At 34.7% G+C, this 17,245-nt stretch overlaps 1 long non-coding RNA gene across 1 annotated transcript; it reads right to left on the bottom strand.

Annotated features, from left to right (window-relative positions):
• Window positions 1–10,970: 10,970 nt before the first annotated feature.
• Window positions 10,971–13,893, bottom strand: LOC113302469. The gene is made up of 3 exons (XR_003336895.1): window positions 13,540–13,893; window positions 12,095–13,311; window positions 10,971–11,491 (listed from the first exon to the last, which is right to left on the bottom strand). It is a non-coding gene; the product is annotated as an uncharacterized LOC113302469 (long non-coding RNA).
• Window positions 13,894–17,245: the final 3,352 nt, after the last annotated feature.

Genomic DNA, 17,245 nt, shown 5'->3' with positions numbered 1-17,245 from the left:
TAGTTCAAGTTCATCATCCCATGGGTCAGAAGTTGTACCTGTTAATCAGCCACTAGTTACCACTATCACTGATTATGATGACCCTAAAGTAGTCAAAGAACCGTTGAAATCCGCTCGTTGGCTAGGTTTCTTTCACAGTGTTGAACAAGTGTTTCCAGAAGGTGTGGACCAAGTGCGTCACGATTTGATGAAGTGCCATGCTGAAAATGGCTATGCATATAAGGTAACAAGAAACGAGAAGTTGCGGATTGTTGCTTGTTGTGCTAACAAGAAGAAGGACAAGTGTAATTGGCACATGTATGCTGTTTCTGTGACGGTGTCGAAGGAAGTCCCTTTATTATCAAGGAGTTAAATAATCAGCATATTTGTGACGGTGGATTTATTAACGTTCCAAATGTATCAAAGAAGCTAATAAGTTCCTTGATCAAGGATGAGATTAAACAGAACCCAAAGAAGAAGACAAAGGATATTATGGAACAAATTAGAAGAGAATATGGCTTTGACATAAGTCGTTATTATGCATACGCAGGGAAGAGACATGCACTGAATATGGTATGGGGAGAGGATGAGAATTCATTCGCTTACTTGCATTGGTATACAAGCAATTTTCTGAAACCAATCCTAGATCCCGTGTTGTTTTGGAAACTGACGCGAGTCAAAAGTTTGTGAGATTGTTCATTGCCTTCGGAGCATGTATCCGTGGATTTAATTACTATCGGCCCTTGCTATTCATGGATGCAACACATTTGAAGAGTAAATATCTCGGTCACATGATGGCAGCAACAGGACTAAACGGGGATAATGGTACTGTTTCTTAAACTTTTTTCTATTGGTTTCTTTTATCATTTTTTTTTATGAAACCTTTTTTCTGTTTTGTTTGATTTTGCAGGATGGTGTGGTTTCATCTGAGACTGATATGAACTGGAAATGGTTTATGGAGCAACTCAGGGATGTCGTTTCTCCTCAAAGACAACTTACATTTGTGAGTGATCGAGGTAGTGGTTTAGTCAACCAAATCCCTGTCGTTTTTCTAGGTGCGTATCATGGGTGGTGTTACTGGCACATGTCAAACAATGTTAATGCATGCTTGCCTAAGTCAGCCAAGACATATAACAATTATATGTTGAAGTTGTTTGAAAAATGTGCATATGCGAATACACATGTAGAGTTTAAGGAGAGTTGGGATGACTTGATGCTGGTTAAAAATCAAAAGTTACAAGAATATCTTAGTAGAGCTCCAGTTGATAAATGGGTTTTTTTTTCCGGGCTGTCGATATGGGGAGTTGTGCTCAAATGTTGTTGAATGTTTGAATGGTTGGGTTAAGGACGAGAGGGAGATGCATATTGCTGTCATGGTTGATAAAATATGGCTGAAGCTTATGGAAATGATGTGCATTCGTCGTGAAGAATGTGTGACATCGTTCGATTGGCGGGGAGTTTTGTGTCCAAAAATGGAAGCTGAACTTTATAACAATAAGATGCATGGCCGTGATTATAGTGTTACCAAGTCGTATGAATTTGTGTATGAAGTTCATGCCTCATTAACATAAAGGGTTTATTTGAAAGAAAAGACATGCTCTTGCAACCGCTGGAAAATCAATGGCTTCCCTTGCGCCCATGCTGTTAGGTGTACAATGGGGAATGGTGAAGATCCTTATGGTTATGTTGAACAATACTTCACCACTAAGTTCTATCGAGAGTCTTATTCAAGACCAATCCATCCAGTTCCCATAGTTGAAAGGCCTGCGACAATTTCACCCAAGTATGTTGTTCATGGACCTAAAGTTTTGCCACAGTCAGGTCACCCAAGTAAGAAGAAAAGGATTCCTAATACAGGTTCAATTCACAAGAAGAAGATGAGAACTTGCGGTGGATGTAATGAATTGACTACTCATAATCGAAGGACATGCCCTAAGAAGCCGATTTGAAGTCTTTTTGAGTCTGATTTACTTTTAGTTTTAGTTCAGACTTCTTCTATTTTATTAGCATTTGGCATGCAGTTTGTAAACTTTATCTGTTTTAGTTTAGACTACATGCTCATTTATTGTCTACATTTTGAGAATTCATTTTTTTATGTTGATTTATATTCTTGTTATTGACTGTTATTGCTCATTTATATTCCATTTGACTGTTATTGCTCATTTATATTCCTGTCCTCTTGTCTATAGTAAAACATGTTGATTTCCTGCTGGTATTTCACCTGCAATATGGTGGAACCCTTTTTGGTTTCATCATTTCTACTGTTATTTTGTAACCAAAATAGGTTGGATCATTTTTTTGGTTAGATCACTGCTTTTGTGAATGTTTTTGTAACTGTCTTGGCTTTTTCCCTTAAACTTTTGATTTATTATGAGTTATTGCCATGCCTTGAAACATATCAATTTTGCCTGTAAACCGAGCCGTGGTACGACCCTTTCCCATTTGGTTTCACCTGAAATATGGTGGAACCCTTTTTGGTTTCATCAAAATACAGATATACATAACACTATGCGCCAATATGGTTTCGGTTAAATGTAATTGAAAACATTATAAACATCGTTTCCAGGTAGTTGACAGTACTCCAATTGAAACCATTCATACACAATTTAAACCTTTTATAAACTATTACAAGCATTCAAATTTATAAATAGTTGAAAATATACATAACTTTGCTCTCATGCTTTCTACCCTTTCTGAAATATTCTCCCCATGAGACTCTTCATGCATCAAGGAGGATCTTACACACCAACTTTGGTCTCATCCCATACACCTTCAGTGAAATATCATCTCCAGGAGACGAAGCCATGTTTCCCTTCAAGAGGCTCTTCATGTAATAGCAAACATGAAGACCACAATCATTCCTGAAACAACCAAAAAATTGTCTCAATATTTAATATTTAAAACTACCATAAATAAATAAATAAATAATTTTACCGAACTTCCAAACATAGGTGATGATTGTTCTAGCTTACCCCATTTGTTGACAACATGATGGCGTGTGCATAGTGTATGGCGGGGGCTGAGTTGTCTGCTCGTCACAGGGGAGATTTGCATCGTGCTGTGAAAATGCTGATATTATTCTTTGTCTCATGCTTTCAAAACTTTTCCTGCATTCTTCTTCAGTGGAAGCCAAGGAGTTTTAGTGAGAAAATTCTGCGGTTTCAGTATCAAAAGCTAGCAGTGTCCAATGGTCTACCCCATCTCCAACTGTTGTCAGCAACGGAACGAATAAAAATTGTACATTATAGTCCATTTTGTCGATGAACGCTTCAATTGCACTACCACATCTCATTCCTAATGAGTGACATGTCTGAAAAAATACAAGAAAACAAATTCCTAATGAGTGACAGATATGCAAGTGTTTTTTTTCTTCGTAATGAGCGACATTTTTTTCTTCATAAAGAATGAAACCAAAATTGGTTCCATCAAAATAAACTATATAACCAACAACATTTGAAACAACTATTTCCACTTATAGTTGGATTCTACAATCAGCTAGACCTACAATCAAAAAACTGATCCCCCGCACATCATAAAGTGTTTAACTGAAGAGTGAGAAACAAAAGATGCAATTGGTTTCACTCAACTTGCTTTTGCTACAAAGGTTTACATTCAAAACAATTTAACCAAATTGATACTAAGATCTTCAAATTACAATTCGTATCCACATCCTAGGTAAAACACTCTACTCAAGATGAATGCTTCAAACTAACGAATCTTGCCCACACTTTAGATGGAAATTTATCTAGCATGCTAGTACTAACAGATCCAACTTAGTCAAGGATGCCAAAGTCAACTAATCCAGTACACAAGAATCTTGTCATGCTTAGTAAGAATGTATCTACTAAATTAACAGTAACCAGAAATCAATTCTGACCGGAAAACTTGTCCATGCTTAGTAAGAATGTATCTACTAAATTGCAGAGGAAACTTACATAGGCAAATGTGCTTAGAAACACAGCTTTCTTTTACTTCGGATTACCATCTGGTTCAACTCTTCTTTGAGGATGTTTTTTTGCAATTTCAAGATGTAAAACTCAATGATGTCTCCTCCGACGTCTCCCTTTCTCATCAAAAAATCCAGCATCCTACCAGATATTATCAGTTGGTGCTCCTTGTTCTCCCACGCCGTGTAGCTGTAAAACTCAAGCTAGTGAATGCTGGATCTAAGAATGAAAAAAAAAAAGTTTTTTAGAACACATTTTTTGATGAAACCATTTTTGGTTTCAGCACTTACCATTAAGTTTTGCTTCTGAAAACCTGATCACAAGGGGTCTCTGACTTTCATCGAGTACCTTCATAATTTTCAAGTTTTCAACTGCTTTCAACTTCACATCCTTCACCTCATACACCTCCTCATTCTTCCCCTTCTGCTTATTCTTTTCATTAGGATTTTTTGTCCAATCGCATTAAGTTTTTGTTCTTCTCTTTTTCTCAGTTGTATAATCCCGATATTTGACTAGTTCTTGCATTTTTCTTCTGTCATCCCTTAGTCTTGTAATCATATTACTCAACTTTTTCTTGGGACTGATGTTTTGAGATCCTTTCTCAACATCTTCTTTTTCACTGTCACTCTGCGTCAGTCCTAAACTGAATCCAGGTTCGCCGTCTTCAATATCAGCTATATCTTCTACCATTCTTACATTTGAGTAGTAGTATACACTTTGCACCTTTGTCTTTGACGAACAACCTTGCTTTGCATAAACGTATTCTATTTTCCGAATAGCATCCTCACTGTCCTTATCATATATAAACTGAGTTTCATTGTCTTCTTGTTCAATATTTTGCTTCAAAGAAGAACATTTTTTCGCCTCAGATTCGACCTGTTCGGCCACCTTGATATCCTCAATAGTGTTTGGATTCAACTCAAGACCCTCTTCTTGTTCATTCCCTGGCTTTGATGAAGAACATTTCTTGGCCTCGGATTCGACCTGCTCGGCCACCTTGATTTCCTCAAGAGTATTCGGAGTTAATTGTTCAGTCTCGTCCTCCGGTTTTGATGAAGATTTATTCATTTCAAATTCAACCTGCTCGGCCACCTTGATTTCCTCGATAGTGTTTGGAGTCATCTCCGAAACCTCTTCTATTTCTACTCCTCCTTGTCCTTGTTCTTTATCAGACTCTTCTATTCCTTGTTGTGGTTCTGCATCTAATGAAGAGACAACATTGCCATATTTTTCTGCATCTCTAGACAGTGAAACCCTTTCTGGTTCCATCAAAACATCTTCAACAACATTTCCAGGTACTGAAATCTTTTCTGGTTCCATCAGAAAAGCTACAAAACCTTGTATCATTGTTTCACTAGGTTGAACCCTTTCTTCAACATCCTCTTGTCATGTTCCTTCATGCAGTAAATGTTCTTGTTCTGTTCCTTCATGCAATAAATGCTTACCGGCAATATGCATCATTTCATCCTCTGCCACTGCACCTTTCACCACCCACAATACAAGGTTTAAGATACAAAATGTCACATACTAACATATAATCAATACAATGTAAAATTACTTTGAACCAGTTTGTCAAATAAAAATGTAAAATTTATAAAAAAAAATAAAATAATAATAATAACCAAGACATAAAAAAATGTAAAATTTCTATTTAATAATCAATAAGTAAAATTCGCAGATCAAATCTAACATATAAACCTTTAAACCTTGTGCAGGTCATATAAAAATGCAACATTTTTTCGCGTTAAATTCTTTAAACCTTGTTCATCTCAACATCTGAAACCTAACATATCAATAAAAATGTAACATTTTCCAATTTTATTATCAATAAGTAAATTATGCAAATCTAAACTGACATATCAGCTCAACATCTGAAACCTTTTCTGGTTCCGAACGAACATCTTCTTTCTGGAGCAAGTATACTTGCCCTCTCTTACGCTTCCTTCTGGAGTAAGTCTTCAATGATGGTTGAAACCCAACCTCAGCGTCATATTTTTCCAATACTGCTTTATCTTGTTCGGAGAGTCCATTGTTGCCAACTGTTGTAAGCTTTTCAATCATCATTATTGCCCACCTGTATTTGGCCTTGTAAGAGTTGTCTTCAACTTGTGCAGGCACTTCATTTTCAGCAATATGGTCTGCAACATTGTCTTCAACCGTCTCTTCAGGTTCAACAGAATCTTCAACAACAATATCATCTTCATCTATAGGCTCAACCAAACGCTTTTCTTGATCGTCATATTCAAGCAAGAATGACCCCTTGCGGCGACGCATATTCTTCTGCAGTACACAAGTAAAATTGGTTTCAGCTAATTTTTTTGATGAAACAAAATTGGTTTCAGATAAAATTTTTGATGGAACCAAAAAAGGTTTCATAAAAAAAGAGTAAAATCTTTCTCTTTTTGATGATATTAAATTTGAAATAGATTGATAGAAAAGTAAATCTTCTTTACCTCAGAGTATAGATCTTTCTTGTCGGAGAAACCGTCGAAGTTTTCCAATATTTGTTGGCAGACATTTCCAAGGTTCCATCTAGCAAACCTCGGATACCTGTCGAGCCCATCCTTCCTTTTTGCAATCATAGTCACTCTACCACCCAATACTTAAAAAAAAAGATTCAAATTAAGAATCAATATCAGATACATTATAAAAGAATATAACTTATTAATCAAAATAACAAAAAATAACTTACCAGCGGGTAAATTACGCAACCAACTACGTTTTCAACATCGCCATCACAATCTATTATTGACTCAAGTAGATAATCATGGAACACTTGCGGCCAACAAACCTTGTTCATATCAAATACCATATACAAGTACTTGGCAGCCAAACTTCTCCCACCCTTGTTGGGGACGAATACCGACACTAACAGGAGCATGACGTAAAACTTTACAAACTCGTCTGCTTTGGTTTCATCCGCTGCGGCTTCCATCATGCAACGTTGAATATCAGCTTCGAACGTCTTCTTACTTCCTTTAAAATACTGAACGACGAAGATTTTAACCTTTTTCTCCAGTTCTTCATCTATGCCCACTTCTTCATCTACTTCTACACCCTCCATCATCTGTAGACTAAAGATAACAGAGAAATGTTCTGGAATTGTCCGCAGAGTCATTTTCTTCGATCTACCTAATCTGAAACACAATGGTAGCTTACCATATTTTCTGAGTTCAAGTGACTGTAAAACCATCATGACTGCTTTTGTTTTTTTGACGAGCTCTTCTTCTTCCATTACACCATCAAAGAAGGGCTCAATAAAACGCCATAATGGACATGATTTAAGAGCTAACAAATGCGGTTCTTTGTTCTGTATCAACGCCTTTATGTCAGCTACTACTTTGCACAAATGATGCAACGAGCATCTATACGACTCTGTTTCTCTTTTTTTACCTGTAAGTGAAACCAAAAGTTAGGTGAATCATAGATAAAAATAATGAAACCAATAACTAAAAATGATGCAACTAAATTTAGTTGCATCAGATAAACTAGAAATAAACACGCTAAACAGAGAACACAACAATAAGAGCTTTAGTTGCAAATTATTTTTTAGATAAGCTATGTGTTCGCAAACTCCATTAAGAAAGAAAAAGAGGACAAAGATCTAACAAAACTGATAATGCTTTTGTTCGTCTTCTTACACAACAATAAGAGCTTCAACGGTTCATAACTCCATATACATCATTCTCATATACATAATCCTAGAACCTTAGTTATGTCACAAAATTTTGATTTTCAAAGTAAACAGGCATGCTGCATATGTAGGTTTATCAGGCAAATTTCTATTACTTAAAACAAACATATGGTTATTGATGAAACTTAAGTACAAATGGTGTAACCAAATATAGTTACATGAAACAAACTCTTGGTAACCAAATATAGTTTCATAACTTTTTCATTTTGAATGATGTTTGTTGTAAAATGAAAAGTGATGAAACCAAAAAAGGTTTCATCAGAAAAGCCAGAATATACCTTAGTAAGCATCATCAGTTATAGTGGAACCAATTTAACAATTAGAAAATGATGAATCCAAATCTGGTTTCATCAAAAAAGCAGATTATACCTTAGTAATACCAGTAGCACCAAACCATACCCATCAAAAGATTATAAAATCATATATTGATGAAGATGATGGAAACCAGGTTTGGTTTCATCAAAGAAACCATTGAAGTAAAAAAAAATCTACTATGAAACTACAGAAACCTAAGTATGAAATCAGCAGATGAAACCGAAGATACATAATCGAATTTCTACAAAACCTAAGATTCAAAAAGTGATGAAACCAAGTGATGAAACCAAGCTGATGACTATGAATCGAATTTCTACAGAACCTAAGATTCATAATCTCGAATTAGGTGAAACAACATCAAAATGAAATCAGTAAAGAGAACATCTGAAGAACAATAAAACTAGGTTTACCTTTTGGAGATCTTTTTACAACCAGTTTCCTAATAGGTTTCCTCTTTTCATCTTTTTTTTTTCTCTTGCTTCTTCGCCATTTTCTTCTTCGCCTAATTTCTTAAGAACATAAAACTAGGTCAAAATAAAATGAAACTTCAACCTAATTTCCTTTGAGGAAGGTTAGACTTCTTTGTTACGAGTTCGATTAACTGTTTTCTGTAGCAAGAAGATGAAGGAAAAAAAAATGGTTTCAGATCTGGTTTCTGAGGGAAGAGAGAGGGAAGTTTTTGATAGTTTCTGAGTGAAAAGGTCGGTTAATCGAATAGGGAAGAAAATAGAAGGTGTAGGGAAATAGACGGAAGGGTTATTTAGTCAGTTTAGGTAAAATGGGGTAAACGTGTTGGTTTTGTTTTGTTGGGTCTATTTTAGCTCGATAAGGACCCCCATGGTGTTATAACGCGCGCGTTATTTATTTATTTATTTTTAGAAAGAGGCTAAACCTCAATACGTATACAAAACTAGTCATAAAACACCAAGGTGACCAAACTTGTGGTGCAAAAAATCCAGCCATATTACTTTTAATAAATAAAAACCATTTGACTAAAAAGTGGCTCAAAAACCCCAGCTCAAATTATAATGAGTAAATTTAGTTTTTGAAACTTAAAAAAAAAATACAAACATACCCTTTTTACGATTTCTTCTTCTTCTTCGTATTCTCTCCTTTCTTTTTTCTTTTTTCTTCCATTTATGTCTCCTTCTCCCCACGACCACCGCCAGCAGTAACAATATATCTCCACGAAAACCAGCAGCAACACCTACGTCACCACCAACATTAATTTCGTCTTGAAAATTTGGTTTTCTTCTCTGTGACAGTTGAGAAAGAGGGTTAAATCTAGATCGTGGTTCTTCAAAAGGGGTTAGTGCATTAAAAATTCTTTAATTCTTCATTGTAATTCGTATTTCTGTAGTTTAATTTTGTTTTAATCGTAACTGATTTTAGAGGTTTGAAAATGCTATTTTTTTGTTTAAGGTTTCACATTAGTTAGGGTTTTGTTTTTGAATTCATGGTTGATTTCTGTAAATTTAACTATGAAACTGAATATTTGGATGGGTTTTCACAATCTAATGTGATGAAAAAGAGGGTGTCAATAATTTAGATATTTGGTTACAGAGATAGTATGATTTGAGAAAATTAATGAATTAAGGTCTCATAGAAATATTCACAGAAGATTTTGAAGACGAAATTGATGGTCTGGTGGAAGTATTAGAAGTTGGTTCGACATGAATTAGGATATAAGATTGAAGAAAATTCGAAAATGATAGTTAGGGTATTGCAGGTTCATTGAAGTTGTGTCATTGCATCCAGAACTTGATATAGAGTATTCGTACTTGGTGATACATTATCGGTGGAAAAGGAAAATTAAAACACTCAAGAGTAAATTTACGATGAAACCGATTTCGGTTTCATCTAATTTTGGTGAAACAAAATTTGGTTTCATCTAATTTTGTTTTATTTTTTGAAATTTTATCCATATATCCAGCATTGTTGATGATAAATAATTTTGTATTGAAACAAGTTTTGGTTTCATAAGAATTTTTTTTGTTTTTGAGGTTTTATCGACGAAACTAAATTTTGTTACTGACATTTTTATTGTAAAGAGGACTCAAGTGCTTTGCTTATGATATTTGTAAAGAGGCAGTTTATGCTCAACGATCTCAGACACTCTTGCAGAACAAGATCCGATTCGGCAAAAGTATTTCCTCAAATCATCCACTTAGTTTGAATTATTGAAGTGATGGAATCACAATTTAAAGCGTGTAATTCTTTTGTGTTCATTGAGAAACCAGGAAAAGTTGTATAATTTTTATTCGCGTTGGCTAGATAATGCCCAAGGCAATCAAACAAGAGTACAATATAAATTTCCCCAGAATTGATGTTACATATGTTGTCATCCTTTTTTTGGGGACCGAGAGTATTGATGTTACATATATTGTCAGTTCAAACATCAGAATTAATTGCCGAGGTCCGGAGGTCATGTAAATCACTCCACGATTGAATGAGGTTAACTTGCACATCCTCTAGCTCTTGTGATCCTTTTTTTTAATCTTTTCCAAGTTTCGCATCTACCTGCTAAAGATATTTCAGACATGCAAAGATACTATTATTTAATATTGGATATATGTTGATGTTGCATGACATTAATAAGGGATGGATATCCGACAAAACACATTTATGTTATGATGAACTGAAAAGGCAGAGGTCAAATGATCCCATGATTCATAGTCCCGATGGATGCTTTAAGCATGTGAGATGGCGTGATGCCCTTGCCGTGGTTGCAGAAGTTGCTCATCAAGTATTACCCAAAAAAAATTCGGTATTAAAGGGGAGTTGTCTGATGTCGAATCTATGATGGTTATGAAAGATGTTTTGAACAAGATGGGTTCAAAATAATGTGTGGTGTGAAGAAAATGGCATGACCCCACAAGCTGATTTACGTTATGGATACCTTATGAATAACATCATAAGTGGTCTTGAAAAGGAAGATGTTTTTCTTTTGGTTGGTACTCGGGCTTTTATAATTTTTGCAGGCTTAAGTTTATCAAAGTAGCAGGCTTTTATAATTTGCTGGAACCAAAATAAGTTTCATCATTTTTCGGTGGAACCCTTTTTGGTTTCATCATTTTTTATTGTTTGTTTCTTTGGTTTCATCTGCAGTATGAACCTTATATTTGTACATTACTTTCTTACATACTAGTATAACACGCACGCGCGATGCGCCTGACTCTCGAACCTTACAGTTCTGGACGAAAATTTTAGAAAACAAAAATATGTATGCTTAGACATTTCTCATTACAAAATCATCATGATGATATTGATACCAAAAAACAATAGTTATCATTTCTTTTAGGGAAAGATGTTTCAGTGCAAGCTTATTGGCCTCCTTACAACAACAAAACTGCCCTTAGTTCGTTTTCCACCATTTACTAATTATCTCGCACATTTTTGACAGTGTTGTTGCTTTGTGCATATAGCTGGTCTTCTCCCTTGAAACAACACTAATGTTCCTCTTCAGTCATGGCATCCTTTTTTGACGTGGATAAAGAAGACAATTCTATGGCATCCATGACTACAATTGTTGTGGCTCCATTAACTTAGTTTAAAACTTCTCAAGAAGTTTAGCAAAAGTAGCAATAATGGCGTTAGTTTAAAACTTCTCAAGAAACTCCCCATAAGTCCACATAATAGTTCCATCCAAAAAACAAAACACACAATAAGTCAAAATTATGAAATAGCTCGCGATCTGCAACTGCAGTAGGTGATTTTATAATGCTTTTGCTCTCTTTTCCCATAAATAAAGGAGGAAAGAGATATCTTAAATCCATAAAGGAGAAACAACTATCCATTTCTTTGTTGCATATTCGTTGTATATTTAACCGTTAAAGGCACACCTAAACCTTTATTTTGAAAGCAAAATCAATAATTTTTCAAGCTAAGTCACGTGACCTATGATAAACAGGCCTAATAACAATCAAATCCTAATGTTCACATGAATATATACATGGGGCGCAAAAAGAGATCTTCTATCTGGATATGATTCCTGAAGTTAACTTAAGGTAATCTACCAACTCCTAGAAAACAACTCTATTTAGTTACCTGCTAGTTGGTATGAATTAATACAATTTCAACAAAAACCCATCCTAGAAGATTAAATATCATAGGCAATTTGGATATGACGCATTAATAAAACAAAAACAATTTGGAATACCTGTCATGTGCTTTTGCTGATAGAAGCATGTTCTTTAAGAAGAGACTGCTCTTGAGAACCACCATCATCTTCCAAATCTAACATTGTGCGCCTCTGCAATCTTCAAGCAATGAGGTCTGTTTTTGTTTAGCTCGCATGGCAGGGCGAAAGCGTTAAAACTCTTGTTCTTGAATCGTTTCAAACAAATGCTACCGTTCAAATATAAAATATAATCCAGCTTTAACTGCCACTCACTGATGTCTCCATGTCCTGAGATTCTACTTCAAGCTCACAGTTCCACTTCTGTAACTAACCAAATGTTACCATGTCCTGATATTCTACTTCAAGCTTACACTTCCGCAACTGACTAAATGTTTCTATGTCCTGAGATTTTACTTCAACTAACCCCGAACTAAAACTTAAAGCGAAAGTAGTAACTAAACTAAAAAAAAAATCAAATTAGAAATCAAATTAGAACAGAGAAAAGAAGAAAACCCCAATCCGTCTGTTCCAAATTGGAAAGCTAAAATAGACAAAGAGCAAAAACCCAAAACCCCATCAAAATAAACGAAAAAAAATACACGATTCTCATCCACTAACAGACTCGTTATTTGACACAGATAAACACATTAATTCAAAGCATATGTGAAAAACAATCTTTACCTGAAATTTGCAGTTCCCAGTTCTAGGGTTCGTTTCCTACGTAAGTGCAGCAGTCTCTATAAATGGACAACCAAATCCTCTAATTCAACTCTTAGGGTTTCCAATTCAACTCTGGAACTTCAATTTCCAACCGAGATTTCAATTTTTTCAGATTAGTTGATTTGGAGATTTTGCGATTGAGTTTGAGCTACTGTTAATGAAATTGATTAATCGTTCTCCAACCTAGCTTCAGGCTTAGTATTGTACTTTGACATGGAGCGATATGATTCTCATGTCCTGATATTTTACTTCAAGCTTCTCATTTCTTGAATCGTTTCAAACAAATGCCACCGTTCAAATATAAAATATAGTCCATCTTTAACTGCCACTCACTGATGTCTCCATGTCCTGAGATTCTACTTCAAGCTCACACTTCCACTTCTGTAACTAACCAAATGTTACCATGTCCTGATATTCTACTTCAAGCTTACACTTCCGCAACTGACCAAATGTTTCTATGTCCTGAGATTTTACTTCAACTTACACTTCTGTAACTAACCCCGAACTAAAACTTAAAGCGAAAGTAGTAACTAAAACTAAAAAAAAAAAAAAATCAAATTAGAAATCAAATTAGAAAAGAGAAAAGAAGAAAACCCCAATCCGTCTGTTCCAAATTGGAAAGCTAAAATAGACAAAGAGCAAAAACCCAAAACCTCATCAAAATAAACGAAAAAAAAAATACACGATTCTCATCCACTAACAAACTCGTTATTTGACACAGATAAACACATTAATTCAAAGCATATGTGAAAAACAATCTTTACCTGAAATTTGCAGTTCCCAGTTCTAGGGTTCATTTCCTACGTAAGTGCAGTAGTCTCTATAAATGGACAACCAAATCCTCTAATTCAACTCTTAGGGTTTCCAATTCAACTCTGGAACTTCAATTTCCAACCGAGATTTCAATTTTTTCAGATTAGTTGATTTGGGGATTTTGCGATTGAGTTTGAGCTACTGTTAATGAAATTGATTAACCGTTCTCCAACCTAGCTTCAGAATTAGTATTATTCTTTGACATGGAGCGATATGATTCTCATCAGTTGAGAGCGATTTTTGGAAGCAGCAGCTGGATGGGAGGGTTTCGAGTTTTTTCTTTTCTTTCTGCGGATGGGTTTTTTCTTTCGATGGGTTGGAGAAAAGAAACATCATCAGAATACCCTTGCGTTTGTAGGTATTCACAAAAACCTGAAGAAGGGAAAAAGAATATGGAGGGGTAATGTAGTCAGTTCACTGTAAACTGGTGAAAATCCTCTTTTCTTTATATTAGTAAGATAGTTACTGGTAGTTGTTCTTACCATCAAGATGTTTCCTCTACATATAAACTATCACAAACTCATAATTTAAACTTCATCAAAACATGGTTCATATCTCATATATGAGTTTTAAATCTCTTTTAAGTTTGGTTTGAAAACAAACATACAATTGAATCAATTCGACAAAAAAAATGAATTCAAGAATTGAAACCATTCATAAGCAATTAAAATATTTCAGAAACTATTATAAGCATTTTGACAGGAAATATATAATATTGCAAAATGAAATTACAACTAGTTGATATTTACATGTATTTATTGATATGTTTTTGTCATCATGATTTTTGAGTGCTAACTTTACTCTCATGTTTCCTCTTCAGCAGACTTCATTTTTCCCTTCAACGGCTCTTCATGTAATTGCATTTCTTACACTCCCTGTATATGGTTCTGTTAATCTCTTTTTCCTGTTGGGAAAGACATAAATAATATATAAGCATATGAAAATACTTGCAGAACCAAAATTGGTTTCATCAAAGAAATCATTAACTAAATGAAAATGATGAAACCAAAAAAAAATTCATCAAAAGACAATGCCAAATGAAAACACCAACAATGTAGTTGATCCCAGCAATATGCGAACTAAAGGTAAAAATGATGAAACCAAAACAGGTTTCATCAAAGACAACACTAATTGAAAACACCAATAAGGATGAAAAACAAATGAAACCACTAACTAAAAATGGAGATGAAACCAGAGCCTTAATATGCAGTTCTTTGTTGTGTATCAAAGTTTTTATTTCAGATGCTAGCACACACAAATGATGTAAAGAGCAACTATATATAAGGATATGTTTCTCTTTTTTACATGTCGTTAAGCCGTATGTAAACATAAGCAGCAACAAAGTGATAAAACTATAACTGAAAAATGATGAAACCAAATCTGATTCCATCTTTAAAACCTATTCATACAGTTACAAGTGACAAATATTTAAGATTTTTTTGATATTTAGAAGTAAACTAATAATTAAAAATGACAAAACCAAATATGGTTACATCAAACAAACAACAACTGAAATATGGTTTCATCAAACAAACAACAACTAAAATCTGGATTCATCAATAACTGAAAATGATGTAACCAGGTTTGGTTTTGTCAAAAAAAAAAAAAACACGCCCAACAGAAAACACAAGAAATAAACACACCCAAAATTGAACTGTGAATTAGTTTTCAATTGAAATCAAATGAAACCTAAACATAAAAAACGAAACCTAAAAGCAAACAGAAAACCCAAAAAATTAAATGAAACCTAAATCTAATAATCTTTTGATTCACTTTCAATTGAAAAAAGTGAAACATAACCATTGGGGTATTGATATGATTTCTTACCTTTGGGAGGTGGTTTCAAAGTTTTATTTAGATTTTCATCTTTCTTTTTCTCCTGTTGATTTCGTTTCTTCACCATTTTTTGTAGTTTTAGACAAATTAGGTCACAAAAAATGAAGCGAGTTAGGTCAGAATTTAATTCAATAGTTGAAGTATGTAACTGTAGAAGAAGAGAAGAAGGTAAAATCGAGAATCAGAGGATGATTTTCGCTTCGATTGAATTTCAGATCTGGGATTTTTGGGTTTTGATGGAGTTAGAGAAGACTCGGCAGAAGTTTAATTTTCTTTTTGTCCATTATTCAAGTGGAAAAGCAAAAAAAGAGTTGGCCGTTTTTTTTCTAGTTTCTTTTAGGCTGAATTAGGGGAAGGGTAGTTTAGACTGTTAATGTTATTTGGGGTTTTTGTGTCACTTTTGTTTGGATGGGTTTTTTGTGGATGGATAGTGACACCTTTGGGGTTATAACTCGCGGACCGATACATATATTGATAGAGCCGATTTAGGAGATCGGAAACCTTACATCAATTCTTCAAGATCACAAAGTAGTCATACAATTTATAGTATCTCCACCAATTCTTGCCTAATAATTCTATCCCTTCATGACTAAGAAAAAATTCAGAAGACCTTCTCTTTCGCAAAGGATAGGAACCAACAACTCGGGACAAACTAGTTTTGAAAACAAATCTAGTATGTATCAATGCACAAAGCAAAGACTGGATCAAATCCACCCATTGTTCTTCAGGACATGTAAATAACATGAACTGGAGTTTTTTAAATTTAGATTCCCCAATGCAATATGAGTAACAGAGACCCAATTAACAGTTGCCAGTAACAGTAGTAGTGGTAGTCTGAATATCTTCTAGAGTTTGTGAACTCCTTCCGGGAACTTAAGTCCGCGAACTAAGTCCGCGTACTTGAGTTGGTTATATCTAAATATGATTATTTGTGAACTTATATTATATTAACTAAGGAATGCAATTTGGAAACCGTGGCTATAAAGTTCATGAATCGATTCGAGTGAATCAAATCGTTTTTGCTTCGATTGTGTCTGGTATAGTGATATAATATTTATACAAGTGAACAACTCTCTAACTAGTTCATTTGATTCATTTGATCTAGTTATGGTGAAGAAGAATATGGTTGATATGAAAGTGCTCATATGGCTAACCATTTGGTTAACTACTGTTGAACCAACAAATGTACATGTTTGGGTACGGTTACACAAATCTAAAATCGTGCATTTCATTTGTGTGTAACAAGATAAGTTTTCGATCCAACGGTTGAAAGATATTAGCGAATCTAATCAGGTTTTCATCTAACGGTGAATATTGAATGATTTGTTACTAAGCTAACATTGATTGCAAACCCTGCTTTGAAAGACTATATAAGGGAGAACTCTAGCAACTGGGAAACCTAATCCCCACATCTCCTATGTGATACTAGTTGTATAAGCTAGAGTCGATTCTCCTTTAACCTTGGGTTTATTCTCGAGACCCTGTAGGTTAACGACTTGAAGACTTCATTGGGATTGTGAAGCCGGATCGATACTACTTTCTTGTAGTTGTGTGATCTGATCTTGCTGATTCTATCGTGTTGAGTACAATCCTAACGATTGGCTTGATATTTTTATCTCCGATAGGCAAGATATAAAAGTAGTCACAAACATCTTCGTCTCATCATTTGTGATTCCACCATATCTTCTTTCTCTACGTCGATTAAGATTATTGTGAGGTGATTGATAATACTAGGTTGTTCTTCGGGAATATAAGTCCGGGTTATCAATTGGTTCATGTTCAACTTGATTTATCAAAAGACGGAGCAAAACTTGTAGGTAT

Source organism: Papaver somniferum, chromosome 8 (assembly GCF_003573695.1).
Source record: "Papaver somniferum cultivar HN1 chromosome 8, ASM357369v1, whole genome shotgun sequence".
Classification (NCBI taxonomy): Eukaryota; Viridiplantae; Streptophyta; class Magnoliopsida; order Ranunculales; family Papaveraceae; genus Papaver; species Papaver somniferum.
The sequence above is the reverse complement of the archived record's forward strand: the minus strand, read 5'-3'. Positions and strand labels throughout refer to the sequence as shown.